Here is a 17868-nt window from a genome sequence, read left to right on the forward strand (position 1 = left end):
GGCAAGATCTGAAAACTGTTAATCTTTCTGTAAAGACTTGTAAGACAGAAAGCACAGAGCTTCACACCCCTTTAACAGGTTAAATGCCACTGAACTACTTGGAGGCAGCAGTCATTACAATGTGGGATCATTAGGCTACCTTAAAGTCCCAGGGGATCTCACAGAATTTGGCATCCTTCATGCCTGTGTCCAAATTCAGCAAAATGAACCACCATCACATTTTCCATTTATATAAGCAAAACACAAAATTATGCCTGGAGCACAGCACTGCTACCACTGTGGTCTCTGAGGTGGAGAGCATCAGCCCCCATTCCTGCAGCTGGAAGCTGCTCAGTGGCAAAAGGGAAAATGTTCCACTGCACCTAGGAGCTGAGATGGTTCTCTGAAATCCTGACTCATTTCCTGGCTTAACCAATGCTCCTCTGTTGGCAGACAAAATTAATTTCTTTTCAAGCCTCTTCTTTGGTGTGGATACAGTATGCAGGGATACAGACACTTCCGAGTCACTGCTGCTATGTTGTCCCTCAGGTCTAAGAGGAACCTGGTAATGTGTGGGACACACTCACAATCTAGCCACTTGTTTTCTATAATGTATTATAAATATTAGGAAATTTCACAGTCATTGCAAGGTAGGATTTTTTACACAGAGTAATAGTAAGTGAGATTAAATAAATCAGCACTTAATTCAAGCCCAGAATTAGGGTTAGAATTTCTTAACCTCTTTTCCCACCTCCTTCCAAAGCAGAATTATGGGTCATAACATAAATTTTATGTTAGTATTTACAGTCAGTCTTTGTCCTAATGGTCTAAACTGTAAACAGATCAGAGAAAATCATATTTTGCATTCATCAGGAAGCCCTTCAGATTTTATAAATTCAAAGTCACTGAGTATATATTTTTTCTTCATCTTGGCTTATTCTGAAGACCTCAACAAACTCCAATGAACAAGCTGCCTGCCTACAAAATCCATTCATTCACTGCAGTTTAATGATTGCAAATATCTTTTGACATGAGCATGTTGAATGAGCTACTTTAATAGCTTATTATTATTTTTAAAAAAGACATTTTCAATGGCATTTTTGAAATTCAGGAAATTACTAGGGTACAGCAATGAGGCACAGAAAAGTGAATCTCAAATTATGTAAGGAATAGTAAGGAACAGAAAAAATAGGAATACAGAAGCAAGTACAGGAAACTGCACTTCTAACTCATCTGAAGTGATTACACCATAGAATTTACCTAAAATGCAATCTATAATTTCCTTTTTTGCAGTGCCACCACTTTTTACAGATTGGATACATACATATAAATCAATTCTTATCTAAAGTTTCAGACAAACCAGTATTTGTGCATTAGATAATCTACTTCACAGCTCACACTTTAAGCAGGCTGCTGAACACAACAGGAGCAACAGATGTTCTGGAAGCACTTAGCTACACAGTGCTGCAGAAATGTGGCACAATCTGGCCAAATTCCTGTTGTGGCTCAGGGCTAAGGGCAAGAAAATACATTTCTAGAAATGACACAAGGTGAAGTCAAATGTTTCAGTGTACCTGAGGTGTACTGTACTGATATCCAGCACATCACACTGCCTCACTGGGGGGGAAAAAAAAAAAGAAAACAGAAAATAGAAATGGTGGTGTATACAAATGATTCTGCAGTGGTGGGTTCAGGATTCTTGAAGCTGTTGAATGGAAGAAAAAGTCAGCAAGAGAGGAATAGGATTAAAATAGACCAAACAGAAAACACAATCAAAGATAAAGAAGTTAAATTAATTGTAAGAGCAGAAGTGCATGCTCTTGTCCATTTTTGTGAGCTCATGGATACCTTAAACAGTATATAAACAAGAAAAGACCATATTGCAAAGTCACCAAAGAAAAGACACATTGATCAAAAAGTTTCATATACATGTTAGTTGTAAGGAAGTACACTTGAAATGAATACATTTAGACCAGTCTTTTCAAACATTACTTTTAATGCAATCATTAGTTGTTATCAATTTCTTCTTTTCATGCAGATCAGATAATAGGGCAAATAATTCTGAAGAAAAAGCTGCAGTAGAATAGGGCATAAATAAAAAGTGACAAAACGTAGACAAAAAATAGCTATTCTTCATACTTCTAGAAAACCTTTATCTAAGAGAATCAAAGGGTTGTTAACATTAATTAATTTAGCCCTACAGCCCCCTGTGTGGTCAATAAACAATGGTGTCCCTGTTGTACAGATGAGAAAACAAGGAGAGATTAGGTGTTCAAGGCCATGCAGAAAATGAAATTCCTTAACTCCCATCCTATGTTTACACACAAGGCACCCATCTGTTACCGTACATGAAGGGACTGGGCAAATCATGGCATCTAGGATTTTGTCTCCAAGCCCAAGAAACCCAATTACCCCTCTCTCAGTTCAAGCAGCGGCAAGAAGAACACAGTGTTATCTGAATGAACCTCTGATTAGGGTGATGCCTTCCAAGTATTCACTAAGCCTTGCCAATGCCTGACTTTTGGAGAAGCCTGTGTGTGCTATTCCCCGTGCAGCCCTAATACCACCATTCACTGGTATTTGGTATAGCCCCACCTGAGCTTGTTCACAGAACAGGTTTTCCAGCCCAGTTAAAGTGGTCTAAGTGTAAGGGTTTTAACTGGAGAGATGCTGGGTTCTGCTTCTTATGCTGCTGCACCCAACTTTTGGTCTCTTTCAGCCATACAAAAGGAAAAAAAGTAAGGGGTGATGCTCCTGTCCAGTAAGCTCGTTCACAGTATAAAGCAGTAACAAAGCTGTACCAGAAGTGTGAACTAACTTGTAGACTAAGAAAATACACGCTTTTCAACCATCTTTGTCCCTCACCCCAAGAATATTTTCTTATTTAAAAAAAAAAAAATCCATCTTTTTCCTATAATGTTTGCCTACCTTTCTTTTACTATTTCCTCTTATGACTATCTTACAGTTTTAACACTTTAAAGGTCTATATCCTTTAGTTCAGTAACCAGCTTTTGTCTTCCAATTACCTTTTCTACTTCTGAGTTAATTTTCTAATTTTTCTCATTACCAGTGGACTGTCTCCTCTTCAAAAAAGAACACACAGTACCCAGAGCCAATTTCATCTGCTTGTGTTACTCTTCTACCATTCAAGAACACAGACAGTGATACTCAGGCTACCAGTAATGGAACCCCAAATACAGCAGTAGGAAGAGTGATGTGACTGTTAAGATGAAGGCAGACAACACAGAGATCTCTCTCTGTAGTCATGGCTGTAGTCGTGATAGCCATGCATACAAATCCTTAAAGACTAGGAAACCCCAGGGAGAAAACAAAAAATTATTTTCCAGCTAAAATTTTATCTTGACAAGCAGTTAACTTACATAATATTTTCAAACTGTTTTACAGGGAAAACTATATCTGTGGGATGATTTGGGGCTTTGAAGCAACTGCCAAGCCATTGCTTCAACAGCCCTTTGGAAGAGGTTTTCAAATTTGTACATTGTTGTTGGTGGCCACCCAGGGACGTCCTGATGATTCCTAGCAGGCTTTTACATCACATACATTTCTTTACTGAAGCTCATTCTATCACATCTTCACTAACATTGTTATCCAAGATAATTAGATTAAAACTAGCCTGGTAGGCCTCAGCAGGGTGCACTTGGACCTCTTGCTGCAGTGCAGCAACACCTTCGGCCTGAAAACCAGGCTGTGCAGACATGAGCAAATGATGGGCAGTAATCTGAAAGGGAGGAATCACATTCCTTGAACATTCCAGGGAACCCCTAAGTTTCCACTGCAGAAACTGCCTGAGACCAGCAAGTACAATATTTTTTATTGGATGCACTGACACAAACACATCCCCCCAACAGAGCAGCAGACACTGCCTGGGGTGATGCCCCTCTGTTGACATCCTGCCTGACTGTTTTTCAGCTTCCTTTCGGCAAGAACTCCTCTTGTAAGGGGAACTCTACCACAAAATACTGGGAGCTACACAGCCAATCTGATAGAAACAGGATAATGTCAGCAAGAATGACTGCAATAGCCTGCAGGCAGCATCCATACTGATAACATACAGTATATTCTGCTAAGTTTATTTCCATAAATGTTACTCAGTAAGTCAGCAAGTAAGAGAGTTCTACCCAGTGATGAATTTCTTGCTTGAGTGTCTGGCTATTCTCTAGCCCAATTTTTTCCGGATTAAGAACCTTGACTCTGAATTTTTCCAAAAAAGGACCAGATCTTGGCTTTAGAGGTGTAATGCAAGACTGACTATAAGGCTTTTTTCTGCAGAGGTTGGCAAAATGGCAATGTATCAGGAAGTGATTTTAAAGCTTCAAATAGTCTTTATTACTTGATTAAAATGTACATATATTTAACTTTATTCCTCTCTGCATGCACAAATCTAGAAAGGTACATGTTAAATATATATGAAGGTACCACCGAAGCATTAATTTCTTCTCTGCCCCCAGTACCAAAAAAAAAAAAAAAAAAAAAAAAAAAAAAAAAAAAAAAAAATCAGTTTAGCTTTACTTATGTTTAGGGCACAGTTCATATAGGAAGAGACATCAATCTACTAGCCACCTGCAAAATAAACATCAAGATAAAAGAAGGGTCACAGCAAGATGACTTTCCCTTTTCTTTTTCCTTGAGCTGGGATTTGATTTTAACATCTTTGTAAAATGTAATCCATATAGAAAATGGTCATTAAGTTCTGAGCTAACCAGATGCCACAGTTCAAGTACCCAGGAGGCAGGCAGAGAAGTAGCTGCTCTGTAGAAAGCTGAATTTATGAGCCTGATTTTCAAATTATTCTTCCTGAATTTTTCATGCATCACATCATTTTGTGATCCTTTTTCCTGGGAATTTTGATAAATTAAATAAAAATAAGGCTTTGTAGAAATTATGGGATTTTGAGAATATACTTTTCCTTTAAGAAAAAACCCCAACAATTTTAAATCCTAGTCCCAGATAGTCTTGACTTACAAACATATTAACAAATACCATGCTTGTTTCTCTTAATGATCTTTTTGAAGAGAAATAACCTGTATTTCCTTCAGAACTTTTCTCCTGTCTGCAAAGGAGATCTAAATATGGAGAATACAGATAAAAAAAAGAAAAAGAATCAACTAAAAATGCTAAAATAAGCTTCAATTTTGTGAGTCAGGCTTTAAATGGTACATAATAGCAGAAGTAAGGGTTGTGTGAAAACCCTATTTATCACCTTTTATGTGCCAATATTGTTATTCTCTTTAACTGCCTATTCACAGTCCACTGTTATTTTTTCCAGAAGACCTTTCACTCATTCAGCACAGAAGAAACAAAGGTCACTGTACAGGTAGTTATTAATTTAATTTATATATACCCCTTCTTTCTAGATCTTAATGCAACTTAAGAGCTTTGCAAACATTAATTAATTAATTGTCATAATGTCCTTGTGAGAATATGTATAATCTTTTCCATTTAGAGCCAGACACTAAATTGCAGAAAGATGAATTAAAAAAATTGATTAAGAAAAGTCTCTGCAAATTTGTTTGCTCAGCTTAAGATGTCCAGGCCTCTATGTGACAAAACTAGTCTCTGGTTTTTTATTAAAACTGGCCATGCGAAAGGATTTTAAATACTCTTCTTCATCTGTCCTTAAAGAGTCATGGGAACCTGGGCAACAAAGTGAGACAATGTTAGTCAGTGCCAGAAGATCTGAAACCTCACCTATCAAATGGCTGCAAACCCATTTGCTTCTCTCCTGCGAGCCCACTGCACTGGATTTTCACTCTGTGTCTCTGCCTTTCCACCCACGGCAGATGATGTCTCAAGCACTGCCAGGCAGGGTGAGAGGCCCTGCTGGTGGAGGCAGCCAAGAGGCTGCACTGAAGTGATTTATATTCACCTTCCTTGGTTAACACCCTTCATGGTGCATGTAGCCATTAGGTCTTAACTGGAATTTTGCAGATGAAAAGGAATTTACAGGTTGATAGTACAGCTGCAGTTTGCTTTACAAGGACCAGTGAGACAGTCTAAGCCAGCAGAGAGGACAGAAAAATAAAAATGCATGTAACAAAAAGATAAAAAATGAATTCAGGAGCTCACAAAAAATGTTCAGAGAAAATTTAGAAGAAAGAGGAAGGAGATTCATTTACATAGAGATAAGTGTATTGTCTCTTGATGAGCTAGACTAATTGAAGAGCTATTGTATTTAAGAAGCAAGAGACACCTTTTTTTCTGTACTCTATTGGAGAATGCCTTGGGGGCTGCTGGAAATCAAAGACAGAGATGATTCTTACACTGTATTCCATGCTGCAGTTTAGCTCTGCTGACTTCTATTCCTACTTAATTTAATGAATAAATAACTTAAGTCAGGGTAAGTAGGAATCCATGCTGAATGCACTTCTGAAGGAAAGAAGCAAGTAAAATATTAAGAATCATGTTGATGAGAAAGAAAATATATTTATTAGTATTTCTTACAGATTCGATATTTGAAAAAGTTCAAAAACATGATGCTTATACAGAGAAAATTGTTTATGGTAATGCTTGGAGAGAAGTCATGGGAGGAGAAATAATACTCATGCTTTGAATATTCTTTATTTGCACCATCATTCTGTCCCTAGAAAACACAACAGCCCTTTCAATTTTGTTTCCACAGTTAATTTCTAGCAGTAAAATGGCTGATACTCTTGTTTGGAGGTATTCATTGCTACCTCATTTTTCCAGCCATTTGACTACTCTGGCGTAGAGCTGTTAGCTGAAATCATTTTGCAGTTCCAGTCTACTGAATCAAACACAACTGCTTCACCGAGCATTGCAGTACACCTCTAGAAAGTCAATTACCATCAGGATGTCCTTCTGCCTTTCAAAGGGGAGAAAAGAACCATTAACTATCAACCCTCATCAAGACAAGGAATTTTGATAGCAGCCTATATGTGACAGTGGCATTTTATATAATATGAAAATGAAAAGTAAAGCATGTAAAGATAATAATTGCTGTACTCCTATATTGTCACGTATTTAATACTCAGTTCACTTTCTATTAGTATCAATGTCCTGTGACTGTCAGTAGAACCACCTTGCATTTTAAACAGAAAATATGGATTTCTTTGGTTTTACTTGAGGTGATATTCATTAAGGCTGCCAAAGGAACCAAATGAAATGACTAACAGGAGGACATATATTTTAATTTGGTTTGACTGTGAAAGTCACTGACAGGGGGTTCTGGTCTATGTTCTCCTATGGCTAAATTTTTAAATCATATTTTTAAAAAGGAATTTATGTTAAGCCCATATTTCATTATGGCAGTCACTGACATAACTTCCTGAATATCCCTGTGTTTCATGCATTGTTGAGTTTTTGACACTCGCTTTTTAGGCAACGTTTTTTTCTCAAGAAGAATGTTATTTCTTCCACAGTAATTTTAAAAAAATTAAGCAGACCCTTCAAGTCCTTGTTTTGTAGTTCTGTAATTTTTAAATCACCTGAAAATACACTATTTTTAACTTTCACAGAACGAGAACCTTTGAGAGTTGATTCAGAGGTTACTTATTCGCTACTTGATGTATTTTTGGATTTCGGTATGAAGTATAATTGTTGTATTAAAAAAAAGATATTCAAAAGCATTAATTTTTATTATGAGCTATACTGACAAATTAGAGCTAAATAATTTCAACTGCATAAGATTCCCAGGTAACATAGGAGTAATACTCTTAGTTTTGTTTTCTGTTAAGCTCTTTCACTGTACACGCAGAAAATGAGTCAGAAAATATTAATGACCAAGCCATCAATGTCATGAAGTTGGGGACTTTACTGGTAGATCCAGGTGCCTTGTTCTTAGATTTTCTCAGCTAAGCATTTAAGACAGATGTGTGCAAACAGACAATGAAAAGAGAATACAGGAACTCCTGGGAAATAGCTCTAGAGAGATTAATTCTATTCTTTTAAATTCATGTATTCTTTTTCTCTTATATAAGTCAATGATCTTATATGAAGGGCAAGATCTTTGCCCACAGTCCCAGAGGGAGCTAAAATTGTTTAGAAGAACGTGAAAAATACAAGAAACACTTCAAGGATGTGCATTTCCAAAGAAACTACATTGTTAATTTCCACATTTTTGGCAAGCCTTGTATCTTTTGATGCAAAATTAAGCCCCTTCCAGTTCCAGAGGGCAGGTGAGAAAGAATCTTAGCTTTCTATACTGAACTTTTGTGTGGGCACGGGAAAAACTGGAATCTGATTTCCTACAAATTTTACAATTGTCTTTGGTGTCTAAAAAGTTACAAGGCCCCTTTGAGATCTTTCCCATAGTTATGCCCTCTCTGTAACTTCAGCCTTCCCTTATGTCGAGGTATTTATCTTTGTTATTCACCTGCCCAGCCAGTCATGTGGAACCCAGAGAAGTTTAATGATCTCTATCGATCTCAGACCAGCTATAGCCAAGTTATTAGACATGAAAAGTCTCAATGACAGACACCCCTAAACAAACTGTTTCTTTAAGGAGATCAAAATATAAATAAGAATGAATTTCCATTTTTCCATTACAGATAATTATCGGCAAAATGTGAAAATTTGAACTTTAATGGTTCAAAGCTCAGCAAATAGGAATCTTAAATTCAGTGTTTTCACAAATATCCTGCTTTTCTGCATTAATACCACAATTTTTCCTTTAGTTTATTGATTCCTGAATGATGAATGTTAGTGTTACTACTTACAGAGAGAATATAGTAGTGAGAAAGCTAAAAAGCATATTTATCTCTTCAGCTGGCTCTGAAATGTTTCAAGCATTTTTACAGCCTGTTTGATTGATACAGGACATTAAAGTAATCAGTTTAGGAAATTTAATGTTGCCCATGAAATCTGCCATTTCTGCAAAAAAACCCCAAACTGTCTTTCTTCAAGGAAAATGAAAGTTACAGCTTCAGACATAATTGTATGTAAAACAACTGAATGCATCAGCTGCTTTCTCTCACATAGCACTGACTGCATTTTTACTGTTTGAGTCCTCTCAGACAGACTTTAAAATGATACATGTTATGGCCACCATGCAATATACATATTTTTAATATTTGATATGTTGCTATCTGATGATATGTATGTCCTCATAAAGTGTTTTCTTATTAAGTTTACAAAACAGTGGTAAATTTCATCTCTCTAGATTTGTTCAGCATGTCCTATGCATATACTTAAATTACACCCATACACCATACTCAAGACATATTTAGACTATCTGTGTATAGAAAATACATGAAGGTATCTCTATTGGCTTTTAAATATTAATACTTCAAAGTATTAAAGCATTTTACCATTTGTGAGAATTTTAATAATAAGGTAATAAATAAATGCCTCATCTTCAAAGTATTGTTAATGATTAGGTGCTACATCCCCAAATTTAAACATTCAGTGTTTCAAGCTTCTGTATCTCTGGGTTTACAATTATGTGCTAATCACAATTTACTGCTACCTTCCATTTATTTAGGTAATTGGGTTTATTTTCAACTGCATGTATCTAAAATCTAATCACACAGCTATAGCAAGATGTATCCTCAGGCAAACTAAAAGGACAAACAGTCTTGTTGAAGACATGAAGAAACCACATACTAAATAAAAATAGTATCATTTTGATTATTAAATCTTCCTGGTCTACGAGAAGTGTTCAGTCACAAACCCAGAGGGCCATTTAAAATTGAAAAGCATTTACGCAGGAGATCCATGGAAACCACAACACCCTTTCAGTTGAATCTTTTCAGCTACCAAGCTTTCAGCTCTCAAACCCACATTTTTAGAGAAGAGATCAAACAGTTTCCCAAAAGGAATTTTTTCTGACATGAAAAGCATACACACAGGTTTTGAATTCCTCTAAAGGCCTCTGTGGTAAAGGAAGGGACTCTGTCTTTTAATTTGGTACCCATGTTAAAATATTTTGATTTTTTTTTTAATAGTTCTAGTAGTTTTAGGCTTTGCCACAGGTCATGAGCTGAGGAGGGAGCATTTCTTAAAGTTAAGAAAAAGTAGTAAGTACCCTTAGATGTCAGGCACGACGTTCATGCTGCTTTCAATCATACAGAAAACCATCTGGAAACAGTCAGGTAAAGCCAAGACAAGGCACAGATGTTAAAAATCCTAAAATACAACCTCAGTGCTTTGACATATAGATCCTGAAGGCACTGCATTTTTTTCTTTATTTACCAAGACTGCACAATGAAAAATTGAAAATAAAGTATTATGTATAAGGTGCCTGTATAAGTTAAATATGTGCCTTTTTGGTTTTTTTTTTTGTTTGTTTTTTTGTTGGTTTTATTTTTAATTTCTACCCTCATATTGTCTTTGTTCACAAATACTTGCTGAGAAAAAAAAAATCTCAGTCCTTATATAGAGCAGCAGGACAGCAGAATGCTTCCCTCAACAATTAAATTGCAGACCACAAAGACTAGAGTTATTGAAAATTCATGCACCAGATATCTAAAATGTGAAGCTGCAAAATATGGGTCAGGTAAAAAATTTAAAATATCAAGATAAAACATTTCATTTTTTTTCTACATCTCTCTTACATAATCACTTCTAAATCTTAAGTTTATTTTCCTTCTCAGAATAAGAAGAAATAGCAAAACAGTTGTCATCTTCCATGAATGACAATCCAGTTTTACAGCTGGCAACATTTGGAACATGCAACTACACTGTCCACAACCACTACTTACACCTTAATGAACTAATACAAAAAGAAAACAGCAGAAATCCAAAATCTATTAATTTGATTGATTGTGAATAACTTCTCTCCTTGAATTTTTCTGGTGGTATTACAACATTTTTGAGCACATTTTATTACCTCCTTTCTTTTTTCCCTCAGGAATCCTTAGCAATAACTTAGCTTTGTTTTCATGCATTTCAACTTGTAACAAATTCCTCCATTTTGCTGGAATTGGGTGATTTTTTGTGATTTATTTCAGACCAGGTTAGAGCCCTTACATTTCATGTTTGTGGTCCATTCAAGATGAAAGCTAAAAGGACACAGAACCAGGATGAAAGGAAGAAGCCCACACAGATTTTCAAAACTCGAGTAGGTGAGAACCTGAGCTAACTTTTAAGTTGCATCTGCTTTGAATGGAGACTTAAACTAGATGATTTACAGATGTTTCTGCCAATCTATTTTTATGACACTACGATTTACTTACTATTCATTGTTATCTTTTCAATCTCATGAGGGTCCATCCACACCAGCTGTCAATGCTGAGAGAAAGCTTCTTTAAACCACTGCTCTTCTAATATATATCAGTATGTAAGCTGAAATATATGCACTCCTCAGAGTAGACTAATTCACAGTTGAGTGAGCACAGCTTGAAAATTCCTAAATTTTCAAATATATTCTGAATATTTTTCAATATAAACGTATTTCAAATATTTTCTAATTTCAAATATACTTCCAATATAAATTTTCAAATAAATGTCTCTGAAGTCTGAATTCTGAATCAAGATAGGACAAAATCAAACTCAGAAAGAGACCCTACTTTATATCCCATCACCAATACCTACACCTGTGGCTGTAGCCAGCCAAGAATAGTTGAAACCAAGGAGAAATTTATGATATGTACAAATCCCATTATTATGTTTGATAGGTTGTGCACCCATTACTTATATGTGTCTTATCCCCACTTGCTTCTATCAAACTCCATGAGATGCAGACTTGCTTGATTTTGTACTACACAACTGCATTACTCTTTTTCAGAAACTAATCTACCCTGTAAAGAACCTTAGTGAAGTTTCATTCTTAGTTTGCCAAAAGGAGAAAGCCTACCTTTGTTTTGTTTTGCTTTTGTGGAGAAAATATTATATTAGGATTTATGCAATGTTATCCACTTCTACAACTTCAAATTTTTCATCTTGACAGATATGCAGGTAGCCAAGAAGTTAAAACTTAGCAAGAGGGTTTTATTAAATGTTACAAGCAGCAGGGAAGCATTAAAATATGCTGAAGATAAATTATTTTTTAGATGGTTTTAAGACACTTGGTTTCTTTCTGGAACACCTTCTCTTTTACAGTCCACAGGATGTAATCCAATCTACTAATCTAGAAGCAGCAAAGAGCATTCTTTTTTAATGTTATATTAGGAAAAATACTATGGATTAGCCTTCTAGTAACCCATAGAAAGAACTATTCAATTAATGAATTGATTCCACAAAACCATGGAGATTTAGATTTATTGACAAAAATTCAGGTTGACATTTTGTCCTTAATTCACCCTATTCAAAAGTAAGAAACAAAGGTAGAATTGCATGAGTTCATGAATGTCAACCCTGATTTTTAACTTTAATGTTGAGGGTTTTTGCTGTTGTCGGTCTTAGTCTTACTAAGGTGAGCTATGGAAAATCTTTTATGTATGATGATGGCATGAACATTTGCTTTTTCCTATTGTTTAAAAGCTGACATACACAGAAATCTATTTCTGGTGATCCCTATCCCAGATTTAAACCAGAAGCAAAAGGAAAGGTTTTTCCATCATATATAAAAAGGTCAAAAGGTAAGTTTTTAAAAAATCATAGGGATTTTTGAGCACTCAACCAGAAGTGATCATGAAACTTTGGGAAAAAAAAGGAAAAGCAGAGATAGAGTTACTTTTATAAACATGAATTGAAAAATATTAATTAAAATCTAGAAATGGTATGTCATTTACAGAATGTTACTAACATGGAAAAAAAGAGATTTGAAAAGGAAAAAACAGCCATCTTCACAAAACTGTAAGAGCATCTCATTGCTCAGCTTTCCAGGTCAAAAGGCTGCCTAGCTTTGCTAGCTACAGTACTTGTTATTTGATTTAGCAATGCCAGAACCTCAGAAGGAAATGTTCTCTCTAGTTGGGAAACACTCTCTTAGAAACATGAAGAGGGAGTATGGGAAACAGGTTGCTTCTTCAATACTTCTAACAGAAGTCTAGGAGATACATGAGCAGATAAGTCTAATGTCATTCTTATATAAGACAATAACACAAGCACGATAATCCACACTAAACAGTCCAAAATGCCTTACCTACAAATGACAGCCAGCATGGGGTAACTATTCTGCAAATAACAGAGGTCATGATTTGCCTCTAGCTTTGAGTAATGAGAAAGAGTTTTAGAAACATCAGCAATTCCAGAAATCAAATTCCAATGGGGTATGCATATATTTTTCTTGGAAATGAACTCTGCCTGTAGAGGTACTTTTTTTTTCTGGAGATGTCTAGAAGTTCATCCAATATGAAGAAGCAGCAAGATCATGTGACTGACCACTCATGACTTTTTCTTGACATTGCTCATAAATATTCAAAAGTAGATGCAAATGGTCTCCAGTAATCATAGTTCTCTTACCTCATAAACAATAGATAAAACAATACTAGGTATCTCTTATTATCAATAGATAAATAAATCAGGTATCTTGTGTGCTCGTTTTTTTCACCAAAAACCTCACAAATGTTCACTTTCCGATAAAATTGTGAGGGATTCTCTGAGAACTAAGTGTAATCCAATAATAATGGCATTACCCCTTTGTCTGAATGAGTACTCAATCAATACAGGCACAAAGTTTAATCTGGACATTCTGTTTTACTAAGGTATATTAGATGTTATATATCGAAATTCTTTTAATCTGTATCATTAAAATTACAGAAGATAAGCAGTATTTTCAATCTGTGAAACAAAAATCTTCTTGTGACTAAATATGTGTAACTCCCACTGAAAACCATGTGAGTGCATGTGTTTCAGAGCAGAAGGTGGCCTAATTTTTTGTTATGTTTTATACAGTAAGGTGGTACCTGAATAAAAATACCTGCAGGATCAGCAGCCAGTTTCTACAAGACTCATAACATTTCCAAACACTGAAGGCATATTTGGAACACATTAGTTTCAAAGTCTCTTCTGTCAGAATTTGCTTGCATAATGAAACACAAGAGTTTCTTATGAGACCATTGAGGCTGTAGGAATTCAGCAGCAAGTAAGGGTTGAAAAATGAAAATACTGTTAGGAAAAGTCCTTGGTTTACTAGTAACAGAATTGAACATCAGGAGATCATCTAGTCCACTCAAAAGCTCTGAGTCAGGGTCACATTAAACACCTGCCATGACTGGTCTGGCCTTATCTAATCTATGTTAACAAATTGCTTGGGACAGAGATCCCACAGCCTCTCAGGTAACCTATTTTAATTGCCAGCTATACTCATAGTTTGAAATATTTTCCTATTATTAACCTATTTACCCCTTGCTACAATTTAAGATTGTTATTCATTGCATGATTTTCTCTTTAATGACTTCTCATTTGGAATTTTTAATGAACACTAACTTGAAAAGAATCATCTACATTTTCAGTGATGGGTTTCAACTACTTACGATGTACAATGTCAGGGAGATCAGTGGAAGTTTATGTATAATTTTCCATGGTGTCTCAACTCAAAGCCAAGTGAATTAAACTAATGCAGCTTTTCCTCCCAAGACTTTTAAGCCATCCTTCCAAAAAGGCATGAACCAGAGATTATCACACTTATTTGACAGGAAGTAATGCATAGAATAAGCCAGGCCTGAAATTGAATTTGCAACAGTTATACTAAATATGCTCCGACATATTTAATGTAATATGCATATCTGTGGATTTCACCAGTTTTGTTTGTCCAAGCAATATGTTTTAATTTCCTTTAATTTTGCTATTCATTATATTAATAAAGAAAAATAAAGATAAATATTAATATTAATAAAGAAAAATATTCGGAACCATGAAAATAATGTATTTATAACTATCACTGATAATATATATACACATGTACATAAAATATATATTTGGGTTTCGCTAGTTTATTTCAAGATAAGCCATATGCTTTTTTTTGTTTAGCATTGGCTCTTAGAATCTAGTAATATCTTCTAGTCAAAATTACTTCGTGGAATAGTGGCAATGTATTGGTAAATGCAATACCTCCTATGTCCTATGCCACGCTATAATTTAATGATTGTACTGTACTGCAGTTATTATCAGACTATTGCACAATCCTGTATTACACTAGTTGGCTGCCTGCAGCATTCTAGTTTCTGTGACATTGCAGTTTATCAGTCTGCACCACATACTTCATAAATCTTCATGACTTACATTTTCTTGCAACATCATGGTTTTCATTACAGTTCAGCTGGATGTGTACAGATGCCTGTTTAAGACAGTAACAAACTAAGTTCTGTCTTTCTCACAGAATAATTTTTGTAAGGAAGAATTTGTATCTAATGTGACTAATTTTTCTCACTAGTTAATGAGTACAATCATCTACCATTAAAAGTCAGATAGTTTTTTCTGTAATTGTGGTGAATATAATTTCATGCAGATGGGAATGCTTAGTTCTTTGTCCAAACAATTACAATAAGCACACTTGAAAATATCTTATGCGTTTATCTTTACAGCATTTTTGCATAATCAAGTTTAATCTATGTGACACCAGAGAGTCATATGAGAAAATATTTAGTTCTTTCAAATCTGATAAAGTTTTCTACAAAGCCCCCATTGGAGTCTGAATATATCATCTTCTAAAAATCCTTGAACTTGTAAAATTTCCAATCAGCATTTTACATTTTGCCTGGAGCAGCATATCAGAGCATGGAGCATTTTATCAAGCTTACCCACCCTCTAACTTACCCTCTACAATTATGTGTATGACTAGCTCAAAGGGATAGTGTGACAAGAATTCTGAATTTCTAGGAAATACCTAGATGTGAACTCAGGATAAAAGCAGCTGAAAATTCAATCTAATAAAAAGTTCTGCAGATCAGCATGTAGCAGTTCCAGCCTTTCAAAGCTGAAAATATCACAGAATTCATTATAAGTCTTCATGAAGCTCACAACTTTGAAAGCCTGCAAATACTGTAACTTAGTAAAAATTTCTAAGCCCCAAGCCCATAATTTCCTCATTAAATGACCAAGTATCACTCAGGTATGGTCATTTTCTTTTTTTGGCTATGTTTGTCAATAACTGTAGCACTGGAGAGAGTTTCAGTTGAACAGACCTGTCTAAGTGACTTGCTTGTGCTGTTTAAACTACTTGTTTACAAATAGTAAGTTGTCATATGTTGCTTTTGCAATAATTGTAACCCATTTCTTTCCATCTATACTAAGTAGCTCAGACACCATTCTTTAAACAAAGAGGAAAAAAATTCACCTTCTACTTCAACATCTCTTCAAGATTTGGTACTATTGTATTTCTACCCTGAAAAGTGTCAACATCGTGTGTATCTCTCCTATAACTTAGCTAATGAAGTTATGACAGTAACAAAATCCTTTTTCTACTTTGATTTTGACATGTGCTTGAAATAAGTTCACATCAAGGAGGAGCCTGTGCTCCAGGGATCATTCACGTAAAGTATTTGGTACTGCATTCAGGACAGTTTTGAAGAATAGTATTGCCAACTATGCCATGAGAACAAACTTTTGAGGTAGTTTCAGTTGGAATTCTGATCCATAAGCCAGATGAAGTGGAACTACAAGCAAAGCAGATGGCTCTGTTATCATCTTGCTCGTAGTGACTCAACAATTCAACCACTCACCTTGAAGGTGGAGAAGCAAAGTTCTAATCACTTCTCTTGTTTGATTAAGGGTTGGCAGGAAAATACTTCCATGCTATGACATCATACCCTGGCAATCCAACGCTGTCAGCAATGAATATTTACATGGCCTATGCAAAGTGCAACAACTTTCTCGGGATACCACTGACAGTATATTGCTACTCTGGATTGCTGTAATATTCCAATATTTTCATTTTACTGGAAATTTTCTTGTGTGGGACAAGTAATCCAAACCTGAAGTAAACATTTTCTTTGACTTAAGATAATTTTATCCCCATCTGATGGAAATACAATTAGCTTCAGGCTGAAATTCAGTAAAAAGAATTAATGAAAAAGTTTCCCTTATCACCATTTGGTACCCTTTTCCACTGCAGACCTTTCAGTTACATCCTTGCCTCCATCTGAATATATATCAGCATTTAAGAGTGATCATGTTAAATAGGACATAATATCAATATGTCCTTGAAGTATCAAACCAAGTGCCAAGTACCTTTAGGTTCTGCAACCCTGTCTCTCCCTTTAACTCGTGATATACAGACTTCCTGTTTTGTTTTTAAGCTTCTCTTTTTTCATTATCTCTAGCTTTTATACCTCAAGGGGAAGAACTGTTCTGTTTCTTCTGGCTAAGGCTCCTTCCAGCATTTTATTTCTTTTTGTTTGAGTGGAGTTTTTGGTTTGTTGTTGGTTGGTTGGTTTGGGGGTGGGTTTTTTTTGTTTTGTTTTTGAGAACTTGCCTAAGTTGGTGGGCTGATAAAACACAGCCCAATCTGTCTAAAATGCTCAGCATTTCTGTTGGTACTGTTGTATTACTTGTGTTGTGTCCTCTTTGAATGCCAGTTATCAAAATTTCCTTCAGAAGCAATGTAGTGTTGTTGAAAATATTACCTCTATAATTAAATCAAACTAAAACCTTGAAAAGGCTGTTTTCCTTGGATTATTTTAATATCAAATGTAACAATATAATACATTATTTTGATGTTGAATATAAGCCTTATTTTGGTGAATAAAATTAATAACAATAGCTGGAAGGGAAACATGGCTTTTCTAACACTGAATTTTTATCAAATAAAAAATTTAAAAAAGGTATTTTAGCAATATGGTCTTTCTCCTTCCTGGGAAATATGAAAAATGTTGAAACAAGAAACATGGGAATAGTGTTTTGCAGATAATATCTCAGAAATATCACTAGATGATCCTTAAGGTCCCTCCCAACCCAAGCCATTTGATAAAAACAGCTGTTAAACACTTTATTCTTTTTAGGAACTTACAGTATGGAGGTGATAAACAGCCTTGAGAATACATGAAGATTGCAAAAAATTATTAGAGCACAATTTTAAAGTCATCTAAT

The 17868-nt window shown here is 35.3% G+C and overlaps 1 protein-coding gene across 3 annotated transcripts in view; it reads right to left on the reverse strand.

The window, feature by feature from the left end:
• ADGRA1 (adhesion G protein-coupled receptor A1) overlaps nucleotides 1-17868 on the reverse strand; it is a 263226-nt gene that overhangs the window by 8513 nt on the left and 236845 nt on the right. The window lies entirely within an intron of this gene.

The sequence above is a fragment of the Aphelocoma coerulescens genome, chromosome 6 (genome assembly GCF_041296385.1).
Source record: "Aphelocoma coerulescens isolate FSJ_1873_10779 chromosome 6, UR_Acoe_1.0, whole genome shotgun sequence".
Classification (NCBI taxonomy): domain Eukaryota; kingdom Metazoa; phylum Chordata; class Aves; order Passeriformes; family Corvidae; genus Aphelocoma; species Aphelocoma coerulescens.